We start from the raw sequence: 13,211 nt of genomic DNA, 5'->3' as shown, positions 1-13,211 counted from the left end.
GGAACGGGGCCTAGATGTCACTGCCCCTGCCATCTTCTCACTCTATGTTCTAACCTTCATCCCTCTTATCTACCTCCATGCCTTCCTCCAACAATTCCTTTTATGGGGATGACTCCCTATTTGCCTTCTTGAGCTTCCATCTCTCCCCTGAACTTTAAAAAACATTTGCAGCTGCCTAAAGGACATCTCCTCATGGATGCCCCATAAGGTCCTCAAATTCTATAAGACCCACATTGAACTAACATCTTCCCACCAACCATACCTCACTTCCCCATTCTGCTAGAGGCTTTGCTAGACTCTTGCCCTCCAGATCTAAAACCTCAGTCAAACTCAACTCTTCCCTCTTTCTCACTCAAGCTTCCACTTATAGAAACTTAGCATTTTCTAATAGAATGGAACCTTTAAAATGATAGTAGCTACAAGAACAAACCTGGAGGACTCACACTTCTTGATTTAGAAACTTGCTACAAAGTTACAGGAGTCAAAACAGTGTGGTACTGGCATAAAGGCAGATATATAGACTAATGGAATAGAATAAAGAGCCTAGAAATAAACTCTTGCTTATACGGTTAAATGATTTTTGACAAGGGTGCTAAGACCCATTCAATGGGGGAAAGGATAGTCTTTTCAATAAGTAGTGCTGGGACAACTGGATAGCCACATGCAAAGAAATGAAGTTGGACTCTTACCTCACACCATATACAAAAATTAACTCAAAATGAATCAAAGATCTAATTATAAGACCTAAAACTATAAAACCCTTAGAAGAAAACATAGGGCAAAAGCTTCATGATGTTGGATTTGGCAATGATTTCTTAGTGTGACACCAGGCAACAAAAGAAAAATTGGACTTCAGGAAAATTAAAAATTTTGTGCCTCAAAAGACAATATCAACAGAGTAAAAAGGCAACCCACAGAAAGTGAGAAAATATTTGCAAATTATATATCTTACAAGGGATTAATATCCTGTAACTCAAAACAAAACAACCTGATTTGAAATGGGCCAAGGGATGGACCTTGAGGGCATTATGCTAAGTGAAATGAGTCAGACAAATTCTGTATGATCTCACTTATCTGTAGAATCTAAAACAAAACAAAACAAAACAAAACCAAAAAACAAGCTCACAGATACAGAGAAAAGCTTGGTGATTGCCAGAGTGGAGGGTGAAATGGGTGAAGGAGGTCAAAAGGTATAAACTTCCAGTTATAAAATAAATAAGCCATGGGGATGTAATGTACAACATGGTGCCTATAGTTAATAATACTGCATCGCATATTTGAAAGTTGCTAAGAAAGTATATCTTAAAAAGTCCTCATCACAAGAAGAAAAATTTTTGTAACATGTATGGTGACAGATGTTAATTAGATGTTATTATGGTAACAATTTTGCTGCTACAAATATCAAATCATGATGTTGTATACCTGAAATTAACATAATGTCATATGTCAATTATACCTCAATGAAAAGTTTTTTTAAAAAAGAAAGAAAATGGGCAAAGTACTTGAATAGACATTCCTCCAAAAAAGCTGTACAAATGGCAAATAAGCAACATCGCTAATCATGAGGTAAATGCAAGTCAAAACCACAATGAGACATCACCTCATACCCATTAGGATGGCTACTATCAAAAAAACAGAAAATAATAAACGTTGATGAGGATGTGGAGAAATTGGAAACCTGTGCACTGTTGGTGAGAATGTAAGATGGTACAGTCACTGTGGAAAACAGTATGGAGGTTCATCATAATATTGAAAATAGAACTGTCATATGATCCAGCAAGTACAGTTCTGGGTATACACACCAAATAATTGAAAGCAGGGTCTTGAAGAGATATTTGTACATCCGTGTTCATAGAAGCATTATTCACAGTAGCTAAAACATGGAAGCAATTCAAATAACCATTGACAGATGAATAGATAAACAAAATGTGGTGTAGACATACAATGGAACATGAATTCAGCCTTAAAAGGAAGGAAATTTTAACATATGCTACAACACGGATGATCCTTGAGGATATTATGCTAAGTGAAATAAGACAGTCAAAAAAAGATAAATACTGTTTGATTCCACTTTCTTTTTATTCTTTTTTTTTTTTTTTGGCCACATTTTGTGGCGGCGAGATCTTAGTTCCCCGACCAGGGATCGAACCCGTGACCCCTGCAGTGGAAGTGCGGAGGCTTAACCACTGGTGTGCCAGGGAAGTCCCTAATTCCACTTTTATGAAATACTTAGAGTAGGCAAAATCTTAGAGCTAGAAAGTAGAAGTGTGGTTGCCAGGGGCTGGTGGGGGGAGGGGGAATAGGGAGCTATTGTTTAGTGGGGATAGAGTTTCAGTTTTATAAGATGAAAGGAGTTATGGAGATAGATGGTGGTGTTGGTTGCATAACATTATGAATGTACTTAATATCACTGAACTGTATACTTTAAAATGGTTATGATGGTACATTTTATGTTATATATATTTTACTACAATAAAGAAATTTGAAAAAAATGATAATAGCCAACATACTTATAGACTGCTTACCACATGGCAGGCACTGGTCTAAACACTCCATGTTTGTTAACTCATGTTAATCCCCAGAACAATCTTATGAGATTTATTAACCCAATTGTAAAGATGGGGAAGTGAGGGTGGCCAACTGTCCCGGTTTGCCTGGGACTAAGGGTTTTTCCTGGGATTCAGGACTTTCAGTGCTACAACCGTGAAAGCCCGAGGCAAACCCTGATGAGTTGGTCACTCTAAAGGAAACTAAGGCACAAAGAGACAGTATCTTCCTAGACTTGTCAACAGGGTCCTTGTCCTAGGCCCTGCACTTTAAAGGGCTTCACTCTGACCCTCCTCCAGCTGTGCCCATTTTCATAGGCGAGGAGTCCCCTGGGGCCAAGGAGCCATGCCCACCCTGAGCCTGGGCACCCTTCTAGACCATACTCTGGGAACCGGGACTCCAGAATTCCCTGTCCAAATGGCCAGAGTCCACTTTCAGCAACTGCACCAGCCCCTTCCCTGGGTCTATCCTCCCAAGGGCAAAACTTCCCTGCCAATGAGTACACCCCTGTAGGCTGGCTGCTTGTAAGGGGTGCGGATAAATCCTGCACATGGGGGCTGGGGGGTAGGGAGTGCACACAGGAGCCAGAAATAGGAAGAGAAGGGATCTAGCTCGGCCACAGTCTGACCTGGAACTCGCAGGAACCCAAGAATTCTCAACTCAAAACCTGGCTTTCTAAGTTACTTTGGAGGTATACTTGTCAAAGTACAAGGATAAAGCATATATTTTTAGAAAATGGTTTGTTAGCTTGATTTATAACTCTTAAATGCTTAGACGTAAGGTATATGGGCTTCCCTTTTATACTCCTGACTTGGGTCTGGCAAATGTTAGCAGCAGGCCTGCAAAGAGGTTGTCACTTAACCAACTAGTCCACACACAGAGAAGCACAGACATTTTGCAGTCAGGTTCCAAGTCTGTGTTTTTAGCTCTCACTGTAAACTGTTTTATCAGCCTAACCCTATTATTTTACGAATGGGGGGAGGAAAGCCCGGAGAACTTTAGACATTTGTCCAAGGTTACACAAGCAGGAATTTGAATCTGTGCTTTAAATGATGCTGTAGGTACTGTTCAGTTACTACTGTGTGAGCTTGGGCACGTGACTTCCTCTTTGGGGGCCTGCGTTTCTTCATCTGTGAAATGGGGAGAATTCCCCTACTTCATAGGGTTGTTGTCAGGACTAAATAAAATAACATGTGTAAAGTATCTAGCATTATGTCTCATGCCTAATAAACCTTCAATAAGTGACAGCTATCATCAAGCAAAGCTCTGATCACACGACTTTTCTGCTTGAAAACATTTGATGAATTAAACTTTGGGGCACATTACATGAGAAAAATAAAAATTCCTGAAACCTAAAAAAAAAAGTGATGACTCCCTTGGATTATAGTCCAAGGGTCCTTGGCATGGCATTTGAGGTAACTGCAACCTACCTCAAGATGAGTTAAACCCTGAAATTCTTTGATTCTTGATGTATTTGAAGATCTGTCATCTTCAAAAAGGGATAGTTGGAGGGAAGCACAATTAAGATGCATGGAAGAACTCTGTGGTCACTGGACTTAGCTAACAATAGAATGGATGTCTCAAAGAATGAATGAGATCCTGGCTAGGAGAGATGTCCAGACAAAGATCTGTCAGCCAGCCACCAAGATGGTGAAGAAGGATTCTTGCATTAAGAGGAAAGTGACCTCCCTTCGTGCTTTAAGATTCTTTTTAAATGAGATGGGGAAAGGCTCGTGATATTAAGCTAAATGAAACAAATGAACAAAGGCTACCCAACTGTGTGTATAGTATGAGCTCAACTACAAGGAACAAAATATAATGAAGGAAATGCACCAAAATATTTGTTCTGGGGGCAAAATAGTCTGGATTTTCCAACATATATTCCTTTTATTAATGATAAAACAATTATATATTAAAAATAGAAAGGAGTTTTGTCCTCCTCACTGAGCTTGGGTCCTTCTACGTCTCTAAGACCTCTGTCCCCACTTCCCCCCACCCCTCCGAGTTTCAGCTTTATTGGACTCTTCCCATCTCCCTGGAAAGTCACACACCTATACGTTTTGCTGACACCAACCCCCAGCCTTGAGTCCTTGGCCTTTGTCTCTATTGAAATTCTCTCCACCTTCAAGGTCTTGATCAATCTCTCTGATCCCCACACTCTCTCCAGGTATTGTAGCTATTTATACATATGTTTGTCCCCCTCACTAGAGAGTAAACTCCTTCAGGGCAGGGTTCTATATGGTTTTGCCTTGGTATCCTTACAGTGCCATGAATAGACTGTCGGCAAATGCCAAATCATCTGGCTGATGTCTTTTTGGCCATTAAACAACACTTAGGGCTGAGGGTGAGACAGCATAACTAAGGGTATATTCTGGACCAGTATTATCGCAGAGACATTTAAATATATATATATTTAACTTGTTTTTAAACTTTTAATTTTGAAATCATTTTAGATTTCCAGAGAGTTGCAAAGGTAGTACACAGAGTTCCCATAGACCCTTCAGCCAGCTCCCCGCTACGTTAACATCTTACATAATCATGGTCCATTTATCCAAACTAAAACATTAACACTGGTACAACACTATTAACCAAATGGCCAGCCTTAGCTGGATTCCCCATTTTTCCACTGGGGTCCTTTCTGTGTTCCAGGATCCTATTCAGGATACCGCCTCGCGGGTAGCATCCTGTTTCCTTAGCCAGTGACATTTCTTTTAGTGGGGAGGCTTGGCGGGGGGTGGGGGGGTGGAGTGGTGGGCAGGTCGCTTTCTATTGTTCCTTCCAATCAACCTTTTCCAAATAATCAAAATATGACACGAAAGGTGGCGATGGCATGGGGATGGTGAGGTAGAAGCACTCACCCTCTGCTGGGCTGTTGGGACTTTGAACAGGGAGATGAACCGTTCTTCCCACATGGGGCTGGGAGGACGATTTTCATCTTAGATCTAGTCTTTTTCTTAAACGGACACATATGGGCCTAAAAACATCAGGGAGTTACTTTTTTTTTTTGGCCGCTCTGCGCAGCTTGTGCGGGATCTTGGTTCTCTGACCAGGGATGGAATCTGGGCCTCCCACAGTGGAAACCCCGAGTCCTAACCACTGGACTGTCAAGGAATTCCTGACTCGTTACTTTTAATTCATTAAATTTCTGGGCCATTCCATAGCCCATTTTCCCATGGCCTGGCACAAAACACGTTCCTAGTTACTTATAAAAACTTCCAAGCAGTTGGCATTTATCAGCAGTCTTAGTAATTCAGTGAGAACTGAGGTTACAGCTGTCACAGGAAGTTGAAACGAAGGCTGCTGAAATCACACCCATTCCGAGGCAGGGTGAAAGTTATACACTGAGTAGAATTCAAGCCCGGAAGGTGGAGGTGGCTGAGGCGTCAGGTGGAGAAGGGTGGGATGCTGTGGAAGAGAAAATACACGAGGGAAAGAAAAGCAGATGATGCGGCTCTGGAACTCAGAGCTGGTTTACAGACCTTCTGGGATTACTGCTAAGCCCTACATCCATCAGTAAGCACTAGTGCTGCGGAGCTCTCACCGACCGCTCCCCCTTCCCCACCACTTTACTGGATCACCACAGACCACCTACTAAATGGTCTTCAGTCCGTCCCCTTCCTCGAATCCATTCCCAGCATAGGTATTTACCAACTCAAATCACTGGAGAGTGCGGGCCCCATCTAAGCGAGAGCATTGCTTTTCTGGGGCTGCCTTAACAAAGTGCCAAAAACTGGGTGGCTTAAACAACAGAAATTTATCATCTCACGCTTCTGGGGGCCAGAAGTCCAAAATCAAGATGACAGCAGGTTCCTCCTGAGGGCTGGGAGGGAGAATGCGCTGTGCTCTCCTCTAGCTTCTAGTAGTCCCAGCTGTTCCTTGACTTATAGATGGCATTCTCCCCACGTCCTCACATTGTCTCCCTCTACGTGCATCTGTCTGTGTCCAAATTTCCCCTTTATATAAGGACACCAGTTATACTGGATTAAGGCCTGTCCTGGTGACCTCATCTTCACTTGATCATCTATCTGCACAGACCCAATTTACAAATAAGGTCACTTTCAAGGTTGCAGGTAGGACTTCAACATCTTCGGGGGGGCACAGTTCAATCCGTAACAGAAGGTTCCCACCTAGCTTTGGCTGACGGCTATCATAGAACAATGTGTGGCTAGAGAAGCTGGAATTTAGGATTTCTTGTGAAACCGCCTGATTTTTAAATATCGGCATCTAATTAAATATAAGTAAACTGTTTCTAATACCATGACTGCCAAAAGTAAGTCAACCTCTACTCCACAGTCACCACGGGGTTCTCTCTAAAAGTCTGATCCCATCCTTCCCTTTTATGGGATTAAGGCCAAGTTCCTTAGCCTGGCACACACAGCCCTCCACAATCCAATTCTTTTCTGTCTCTCCAGGATCCTTTCCCACCACTGTTCCTGCAGTGCCCCTCCCCACTGTACCATCACATCAAAAGACCTGTCCTTTTCCAAACATGCCGTGCTGTTCTACACCTCCGTGACTTTGCACTCTCCCTCTGCCTGATACCCTCTCTCCTCCAGTTGATCAGGAAACTCCTGGCCATCTTTCAAGTGCTTTCTCATTGCCACCCCCAGGGAAGACCCCCTGAAGTCTTCCCTGTCCATCCCCCATGTAGTTAACCTCTTCCTTCTCTAAGCCTCCACTGCACCCTACATTTCCCTAGTACAGCACTCAACATTTTATTTGCTATTATTTGATGACACGTCTGCCTCCTGTCTGGACCACAAGCTCTTTGAGGATAGGGACTGTTGATCTGGATCACCTAGCACAGATCCCAGCACACGGCAGGTACTCAATAAATGTTGAGTAAATGAAGACTCTGCACAACACCCAATTAGGTATCATGAGGGACCCAAAGAAGCATCATGTGGAGTCCCTGTCCTTAAGGTCCTTACAGTTCAGCTGGGTTCACAAGATACACACCAAAGAAAAGGCAAACCATACCGGTGGTATATGACAACAGGCAGAAGGAGAGGCTCCTGGGGCCTCTGGTGGTCATCCTCATGTGGGACAGAAAAGATCCTGTTTTAGTGGCCTGATGGAGTGCTGCTTTGTAGGAAGAAAGGTCAAGATAAAACCTGGCTAACTTTCCAGAAAGAGTGAATTGCTGCACTGCATGCTCGCAGAGATAAAGTCGACTGTGGTGGCTCATGACAAGAAGAGAGAGTGGGGCAAGGAGAAGAAAGCAGGAGAAAGCCCAGGGAAACAAAGCTGGAGAAAGAGGAGGGGTAGAAGTATGAAGAGGAGGACCTAGGACCCATACTTGTCTCACATCCCTCTCCTGCATCCGTCTTCCCTGCATCAGCGTATTTCCAGGCTGCTATTCATTCCGCCTTAAACCTACCGATAATTCCTTCCAGAGTCCCCCGTTTCCCTGCTCAGCCTTTATAACGACAAGCTCCAAAAGGGCCGTCTTCGTTGCTGTCTCCGACTCCTCTCTGCCTTTTCTCTTTAAACCCTCCTCATGCAGGTGCGTGCTCCACCTCTGTCTACAGACACTGCTTGCCGAGATCACCAATGACATCTACATTACACACCCAATGGCCGACTCCACGTCTCCGTCATCCTTGCTGCTGTTGATCTTGAGTCACTTTATTCCCTGGCTTGCAGGGTACTACACTCTTTTAGTTTTCCTCTTACCTCCCTGGCTGCTCCCTGTTAGTCTCCTTTGCTAATTCTCTTCATTTCTTTCACCTCTAAGTATGGTAGGACCGAGTACTTGGACCTCTTCTCTATACACAATCACATCCCTAGCAATCTCAGCCAGTCCTATGGTTTTATTTTCATTTATTTACTTTTTTAATTGTTTATTTATTTACTTATATGGCTGTGGCGGGCCTTAGTTGCAGCACATGGGATAATAAGTTGTGGCATGTGGAATCTAGTTCCCCGACCAGGGATTGAACCTGGGCCCCCTGCATTGGCAATGCAGAGTCTTAGCCGCTGGACCACCAGGGAAGTCCCAGTCCTATGGTTTTAAATACCATCTATGCTGCTGATGTCCAAATTTGTATTATCTAGCCTAGGCTTACACCCTGGGCTCTAGACATTTATCCAACTCCTACTCTGTATCTTCACTTGGTTGTCTCTTAGGTGTTTCAAACTAAGTGTGTCCAGAACTGAACTCCTGATCTTCCCCCACCCTCCAACCTGTTCCTCCCATTGTCCTGTATATTCCCTCCCTCTTATCACAAATAGGCAAATTATACACTTATTTATTTCTGTCTCTCCTCCACCACCAACTTGAATGTGAGATCTGTGAGAATCGGGGCTGTGTCCGTTTTCGTTATTACTACAGGACAGTGCCTGGCACATAGTAGGCTCTCTGTACACATTTTGTTCATGAACAAATTGAGGCATTAGGGGCTTAAAGCATAGTGGTTAAGAGTGTGGGCTCTGGGGCCATAGTCTGGGTTCAAATCCTGGTTCTGCCCTTTACCTTATGCAAGTGGAACCCCCAGAGTTTCAGAGTCTCTAGAATGAATACCAGGAAACAGCCTGAGAAGAGTTTGCTGCTTTTGATCCTAATTGGACATTCATCTACCAGATAGTCACTAAGGAACTCTGAGATGGCAGCCCTGCGCTAGGCCCTGGGAGTACAGTAATGAGGAAGGCAAGTCCCTGGTCCCAAGAGCTCACAGTAAATGGCAATCAGCTCAGAGTACTGAGAGGGTACAGGGAGCAGCGGCTAACCTAGGCAGGGGAGGGACAGCAGGGAAGGCCTGCTAGGGATAGGGGCAGCTGAGCTAGGGAGACCTGAAGGAAGTCTGCAGGCTGAGAGGAAGGGAACGTGGTGCCAGGAAGAGGAAAGAGCACAAATAAGTGCCCAGAAGAGAGAGTGAGCCTAGCACAGTTGTGAACTGCAAGTGGCCTGCCCTGGCTGGAGCCCTCCGGCTTCAACTAGTGAGACTGCACCCAAGACTGTGGAGTGGGTGGAGGCTGGAGCGCCAGGGCCCTTGAAAGCCCTTCAGGGTAGGGCGAGGACTTTAAGGATGATGACTAGAATCACAGGATCGCAGGCTCTTGAGCTGAGGGATTTGATGGGTCACACAGTCACTCCTGAACCCCTTCCCTGCCTTTTTTTTTTTTTTTTTAGGTAGGCAAGTAACCATTTATTTTTCTGAGATGGTTTGCAAACACAGCCTGTTCAAAAAACAAAGGACAGGTGTGCTACAGTTAAAAACCAATCTGAACTTTGCAGGTGGATTTTAAAAGGTGAGCATTTAGTGTATAAACTGCTTACTATATTCTACTGAATCTAAGATGCACTTTAAAAATTACCATCTTTGGAATGGGATGTCTTTTAATCGGTTGATATCAGAGTTTAACTGGTACCAGTTTTTCTTTCTTGGTATTAAATGAAATAATGGTGCATTCTACAGTTGACAACATCTTAAATTTGATGATGTATTCTACTAGATTGATGGAATGTCTGATAGCAGGATTTTGTTAAATAGCTATGTCTTCTACTGAATTTTTTTTTACAAAAATTTTTTTTTTAATTCTGTTAAAGTACACATAGGGACTTCCCTGGTGGTCCAGTGGTTAAGACCCCACGCTCCCAATGCAGGGAGCATGGGTTCGATCCCTGGCCTGGGAACTAAGATCCCTCAAGCCACGCGGCACAGCCAAAAATAAATAAATAAATAAATACACGTACATTGTCGTGCAGCCATCGCCACCATCCATTCCCATAACTCCTGTAGGTCTGAAACTCTATCCCTAGTAAACAATAACTCCCCCTCTCCTCTCCCTCCAGCCCCTGGCAACCATCTTTCTACTTTCTGTCTCTATGATTTTGACTACTCAGTACCTCATATAAGCAAAATCATACAGTATTTGTTTTTTGGTGGCTGGATGATTTCACTTAGCATAATGCCCTCAAAGTTCATCCATGTTGTAGCACATGTCAGAGTTTACCTCCTTTTTAAGGCTAATATTCTATCACAGCATTTTGTTTATCCATTAGTCCTTAGATGGACATTTGGGTTGTTTCCACCTTTTGGCTATTGTGAATGATGATGTTATGAACACTGGTGTACAAATATCTCTGCATTCTTTTTCCTTATAAAATAGCATTAGATCTCTCTCTTTTTTTAAAATTTATTTTATTTACTTATTTTTGGCTGCATTGGGTCATTGCTGCTACGCGCTGGCTTTCTCTAGTTGTCGGGAGTGGGGGCTACTCTTCCTTGACGTGCTCTGGCTTCTCACTGCGGTGGCTTCTCTCGTTGCGGAGCACCGGCTCTAGGCGCGCAGACTTCAGTAGTTGTGGCTCGCAGGCTCTAGAGCACAGGCTCAGTAGTTGTGGCACATGGGCTTCGTTGCTCCGCAGCATGTGGGATCTTCCCGGACCAGGGCTCGAAGCCGTGTCCCCTGCATCGGGAGGCGGATTCTTAACCACTGTGCCACCAGGGAAGCCCTATCCCTGCATTTTTAAAAACTAAAACAAACCCCAAAAAGTACAAAGAAGAAAATAACACATATTTCCCATCACCTGGAATAAACCATTGTTTACATTTTGACATTTGTTTCCAGTGTCTTCTTTATGAATATGCAGTTTAAAATTCCTTAATATAGGGCTTCCCTGGTGGCGCAGTGGTTGAGAGTCTGCCTGCCAGTGCAGGGGACACGGGTTCGAGCCCTGGTCTGGGAGGATCCCACGTGCCGCGGAGCAACTGGGCCCGTGAGCCACAATTATTGAGCCTGCGCGTCTGGAGCCTGTGCTCCACAACAAGAGAGGCCGCGATAGTGAGAGGCCCGCGCACCGCGATGAGGAGTGGCCCCCACTTGCCACAACTAGAGGAAGCCCTCGCACAGAAACGAGGACCCAACACAGCCATAAATAAATAAATACATAAAAATTAAAATTCCTTAATATAGGAATGCACTGTCATTTTTTTAAAGAAAAAAATTATAATTTACAAAGAAAGCTGAGGTTCCTGTTCACCTCCACTCACTATCCCAACTCTCTGCCCCTCTCCCTAGAGAAAGTCACTTTTCAGTCCTTTCATTAAAAAAAAATTTTTCTCTTATTACATATGTTTGAAGATACAGAAAACCCACAGTTCTGTTTGATATGTTGCAAAAACCGTATTATGTTGTATGCATTATTCTACAACTGTTTTTACTTAATAGATTTTGAACTCTATGCATGTCTCTGCATATATAGATCTAATCTATTCCTTCTAACAGCAATATAGTGACTCATTATGAATACGGGCCTTATTTTATTTATACTTTCCCTATTCATGGCCAGTGAGCTGTTTTCAAGGGTTTGTTATTAGATATGGTCGTGCAATGGACAGCCTTCTTGAATACATGTGCAAGTATTTCTCCAGGGTAGAAACCAAGAAGGAGAATTGTCAGGGCACAGGGTATGAATATTTTCGGTTTTACTAGATAAGGACAAATCGAGAGAATCCATTTCCCCACAACCCCACCAATCCTTGACGTTGTCTTATATTATTCCTTCCCTACATTTTTTTAAATGAGACGAATGAGGCCTGGGGCTGTACTGCTTTCTCACAGTCACGGAACAGGCTAAGTTCAGGGTCAAGGCTAGACCCCTCCTCAGCTGGTACCCGAGGCACAATTTTGCACCACGCCGTATTGCCCCTGTTAGCTCTCCCTGGAAAATCCAGGAAAGACCCCAGTGTAAGGCGGGTGGGCGGGGACGGCATGGCTAAAATTCTCCAGCATGGTGATTATACTGTGAGTAGAAATGATTGCAAATCCTCCCAGAAAATGGCTTCGCCCTGCAGATCTTTTCTCCCACCCGAGGCAGTTTCTACCTGCAGTTTTCAGAGCTGCACACAAGGATGGTGATTGGCTCTTCCTCGGCCGACACAGGGTGGGACCAGAAATGGCGTCTCCAGCAGCCTGTTTTTTCAGGGCAGCAGCTCCTCCGGGAGGAGGGGGCGGCCAAGCCTCGCCGGGCTTGTGGAGCCCACAGTGGCCGCCCTGAATCCGGGCAGAGGCTCGCGAAGCCGGACCGCAGCATCCAGCACCAAGCCCTGGCGACACCTCCCTGCCACTTGCAGCACCTCGGAGAGGGTGGGCTGCCTCTGGCGGGGCCTGCAGCCGGCGGCCGAGGGGCTGGAAGGGGGCGAGAGCCGCAGAGAACGGCACACAGGAGATTTCACCGGGACCTCCCAGCCGCGCCCACCGAAGCACGGGCAGCGGCCGTCTGCCGTTCGCTTTGAGGAGCAATGGAAGGCTGGGCCGGCACTTCTCTCTCCCCAGCCTCCGATCAGGGTGTCAGCTCCGCGAAAGGGACCTCCAGGGAGGGCGACGACTAAACTCTGCTTGGGCTCCTCCGAGAGGCATCCGGTGAAGCTGGGTGAGGTCCCGGACCCCAGCCCCTCTTAAGAGCCAGTCCTGGCGTGGGGTGTTTCTCCCCAGGAGCTGGTGGCCAGATTTCCTTTTTCCTCCCCAAGGCAGGAAAGATCAGTAGGATAATTTGAGGGAAAGAACAAAGCTGGCACCGCCCAGGCCACTTAAAGAGGCTGGAAGGCTCCCTTCCCCTCACAGTCGGAATTACTTGGAGGGCTGGAATTTTTTGTTAATTTTCCTTAACAAAAGTTTCTTCTTAGCTACCACCTTTTGAGCCCTTGCTATGTGCCAAG

The 13,211-nt window shown here is 44.8% G+C and overlaps 1 non-coding gene across 1 annotated transcript; it reads right to left on the bottom strand.

Annotated features, from left to right (window-relative positions):
* Window positions 1–8,468: 8,468 nt before the first annotated feature.
* Window positions 8,469–8,541, bottom strand: TRNAG-GCC (transfer RNA glycine (anticodon GCC)). Its single transcript has one exon. It is a non-coding gene; the product is annotated as a tRNA-Gly (tRNA).
* Window positions 8,542–13,211: the final 4,670 nt, after the last annotated feature.

This window comes from Tursiops truncatus, chromosome 1 (assembly GCF_011762595.2).
Source record: "Tursiops truncatus isolate mTurTru1 chromosome 1, mTurTru1.mat.Y, whole genome shotgun sequence".
NCBI lineage: Eukaryota > Metazoa > Chordata > Mammalia > Artiodactyla > Delphinidae > Tursiops > Tursiops truncatus.
The sequence above is the reverse complement of the archived record's forward strand: the minus strand, read 5'-3'. Positions and strand labels throughout refer to the sequence as shown.